Below are 4187 nucleotides of genomic sequence, written 5' to 3' on the forward strand. Positions count from 1 at the left end.
TAGATTATTGCTGACATTTGAAGACATTTTATTCTTGGTGAGTAATTATTTAGTATTTTTATAGTTTTTACATTTTCTTCTTTACATATTGAATCTTTTGGACGACTCTGTGTTGGAATGCTTACTGGACTCTCCACTATTGAAAATCAGCAGGAAAACACCCTAACCATAAACCTGAAATAACCCAAGGTAGCATAACTAAACCTAGCTTAGCCAAACCTAATCTTATAAAAGTCCAGAACAAATTATGGCTAGAAAGTAAGGTAAGGTAACATTTTGTATGTAAGGAAGAGAGGGGGCTCACCTTCTGAAACCAATAGGTTTGTAAAACTAAAAGAATGGTAACATGATACTGTTTGACACTGGATGAAGAAGAAGGGTGACAAAGTTTTAATTATTAGGTTTGTAGAAGAACAGTATCATGATACTGTTTGGCATTCAACAAAGAATGCAGTGATCTTTGATTTTTTTCTAGGAAATGTGCATCTCTTCAAAAAGGAAACATATCTCTCCTTTTGGATTTTTCTACGAAACATAGCCATATTTTGTTTTTCTCCAGAAATGTACTTCTCCTTTGGGTTATTTCCAGAAAACATAGCCATATTTTGTAGGCTTTTTCAAGAAATATACTTTTTATGCTTTTCCAGAAAATGTTCCTTTCATTTTTGGCTTTCCATGAAAGAGCTTTCCTTGTACTGATTCCCAAGAAACATACCTTTCCTTTTTGGTTTTTTCAAGTAATATTTCTTTCTTTCTAGGTGTTTTTTTTTTTCTGGTAAAGATTTCTACTTTAGGTGTTTAATGGTATTACTGAGTCATCAGAATTAAGATAGTGTTGACATTATATTTTGTGATCTGAAGTTGTATGTGTGAATTTTAAGTGTTCATAAAAAGGTAAACAGTATATGCAAAAAAAAAAGAACTATAATTGTAAATTAATACAACTTCTGAATTTTTAATTTCATTGTTTGAGTAATAGGAGATATTTACATAAACTGTTTTTTCTTTGAATGCTATCTAATTTGACACAATTTCATTTGCATTATTTGTGGGCTGGACTGTATGAAGCTTCCATTTTTATTTTTGCAGATGAGTTGATCCATGAAAAGGAAAGGTACAATACCATCTGGACTGAATTGTATCAGAATTTTACAGACCTTACTGGCTTCTAAATACCCTTCTTGCTTTACTGGATTTTTGTCTAAATATTTTATGATCCATGTCTGTCTGTTTTATTTTGAGTATGTTTTACATATATCACTGTATTATAATGGTTGAAAAGAATCATGTAAGTGACTTACCGAGGATCACCTCTTTTAATATTGCTGATGCAGCGTTTAACCATGAGCTTAGTTTGATTCTATAGATAAAATTGGCCTCAGTGACGTGGAGGTTCGGGATTAGGTAACAGATTGAACAGTTAATAGTGACAAGATGTTTTGTATAAGAAAATGCACAGTGCAGCTGTAGCTCTGGAGAAAGGTCTACAGGCTTGTTCTGTTTGTTATTGAAAATTAAAATATCTTGTTTGCCTAGAACATTTTTACCAAATTATTACCAAATATCAGGACACACTGGGTGTTATTAACAGGAGTGATAGTTTAGCGATTTTCCAATTTCTCTAGCTCGGACTGTTGTAATCGAAACTGTCACATATTTTCTCTACTGGACCCTTATGTCACAAATCAAATTTCGAGGCAAACCATTAAGAAATACACGAGATATAAAATCTCCAATTTGATTGAATTTCTTCCTATTTTTTCTTCGCACCGAAAGTACGGAAACTTTATTTGATAATAAAACATACTTAACTATTATGTTTTGTTTTGTTTTCAAATTTGCTCACTGGTAGATCTTTTCAACCTACAATTAGGTCTCAATATAAACCACGTGTGCGAAGTTATTGAACAAAAACCCCCTCAATTTTAACCATAATTTTGTGCGAAGAGTCACAGGAGCTATCGGTCTTAAAATTGTTGCTACAGCTTCAGCTAAGAGTGAAAGCGGTCCATTTTTATCTTTTTGTCATTCGGATTATAGACGGCTGATTTAAAGCAGTAAAACTGTGAGGTGGAAGCACGTGAAGATACATACACATTGGTTAGGCCAAGCAAAGTACATTAACAGTTTCTAGCTCAAATTTTCAAAAGAATCATAGGGGTGGACGGTTATTATTAATTTTTCATTGCCAAATTTTTAGCAAAAAGTTGATAAATTTTATGAAATTATCTTAATTAAAGAGCGTCTAGTGTCACGTAATATTTGCTTAAGTAATTATCGTAAATAATGATGCTTGATACAGCTGTACCGAGTGCATGCGGGTGATGACAAAAAACTGTTAATCTGTATTCCATGGCGTTATTATAAAGGAACTTATTGACACTGTTTTAGAGAGTAAAAACTACCATTGTATATTTTAAAGAATCTGGTTGGTTCTGTAAAGTAAAGGTCTATTCCCAATTATAGGTTTGCGATCCTAAAGCTAACGTTGGCTACTATCGAGTGTCACTTTCTACTTGCCGTGGTTTGTTGATGTGTATTGACAAAAAATCATGACATCTAATAAAAAAAAACCCTTAGGTGTGCAAAAAGGTGCGACTAAAATGAATGAAATCAAAATTGATGGACAAACTGATAGCTACTGGTATTTTATTTCACCCATCAGCATGCACCAAGATGAACCAAAAACACAGCCTGGCTCACCAATGAATGAATATTTGCTGTAAAATTCTTATTAGTGCTATGAGTGTAGCTACCACTTTGGCTGCCAATTTTGATTTCATTACCTTTAGTCGCATACTCAATTCTTTTTTTGGGCTATACTTTTTTTTTTACACCTAAGGTGTTTTTGAATATATATAAAAATAATCTGTACCAAATACAAGCAAAATATTAGTTTTATTACTCGTTAAATTTCAATTATACTTCAGGAAAAATATTATGAACTGAAATTCTATAATTGGTAGCGAAAAGTTTGTCCTATATAAGTGAACATTTATAATTCTAAAAATCGGTGCTAGATACCTGCGATGTGTAAAGCATAGCCCAAGCTTCATGCTTCACAACAAATAAATGAATTGCTCGACATGGAATTTCACAAAGAAATAAGTTTTTAATACAATTCAAGAAAGTTACAAAACCGTGCAAAATAAAATGCAAAATCGGGAGAATTATCGTCACAGTAAAATTTACTTATTCCTTGGAACGTAATCCAGTTTTAAATTTGATCTCAAGTGAAGTATATTGCCTTGAAAACTAAGTTAGTATAAGATACAACATAAAACTAATTCTGAAAATCAGTTGTATTACGACAGCGGGGCTCACGTGGCGAGTATTCTAGCAGATTCGCGTTAAACGCTAGTGTGTTACGACAGCGGAAGTCAAGTGACGCTGGTAGCACGTGTTGAGAGCCTAGAATATTCTAGAACAGGCGGTATTATCGTATATAAGTGCGCTAGACAATGAGAGAGAGACCGACGATGCAAAGACAGAGAGTGGATTGTTGTGAACTATAGTGTGTGTAACTGTGGAAATTAAGTGTATTATAAAGTTTTATTGAGGAAAAATAAACAAGTTTTATTTAAGAAAGGACTTGTATCGTAGAAGAATTAAAAAACACATACAAAGACGTAACAGTTGTTTCATCATCAGCGAAATAAAATATATATTTATAACTTTGTTAATATATCATGGGAAAGATAGTTACAAGCTAGAATTAGTTTTGTACAACTATATTTCTTAAAAGCATTTTAAATAATTAAGTCTATTTGAAATAAGGGCAAAATAATTCCATGGAGTTAAAATTAGGTCTGAATAATAGTATTAAAGTATTTTAAATAAACGTAAAATGTCGTTGCAAATAATTGGCGTAGTGCCCATTATTTTGCTTCCAAACAACTGCAAGAAAAATATTTTAGTTTTGTTTTTCAGTACCATCCATTATACAGAAAACTATTTACGAAATCAGATCAGCATTTCCGCCATCTCTTTACCAAAAAACTAACTTTAAAGAAATCAGATAGCATTCATTGCCATCTATTATCTCGAAAACTAAATATTTCTTGTTATTTGTTGTATATTCTCATTTCAAATTGTGATAATAGATGGTGAATCTGTTTTCTTTTTATTAACTTCAATTAGCATTTCCAAGAAAATAGTGTTACAAAAACATTTATTAATTACAATTA

At 31.9% G+C, this 4187-nt stretch overlaps 1 long non-coding RNA gene across 2 annotated transcripts in view; it reads left to right on the forward strand.

Moving 5' to 3' along the window:
- The window catches only part of LOC111089371, a 24772-nt gene extending 23237 nt beyond the window's left edge, over positions 1-1535 (forward strand). For both annotated transcript variants that reach the window (XR_002613652.1, XR_002613651.1), the window contains exon 3: positions 1090-1535. This is a non-coding gene — a long non-coding RNA (uncharacterized LOC111089371). The remainder of the gene's footprint in view (positions 1-1089) is intronic.
- The last annotated feature ends 2652 nt before the right edge of the window (positions 1536-4187 follow it).

The sequence above is a fragment of the Limulus polyphemus genome, unplaced genomic scaffold, assembly GCF_000517525.1.
Source record: "Limulus polyphemus unplaced genomic scaffold, Limulus_polyphemus-2.1.2 Scaffold6048, whole genome shotgun sequence".
Lineage (NCBI taxonomy): Eukaryota > Metazoa > Arthropoda > Merostomata > Xiphosura > Limulidae > Limulus > Limulus polyphemus.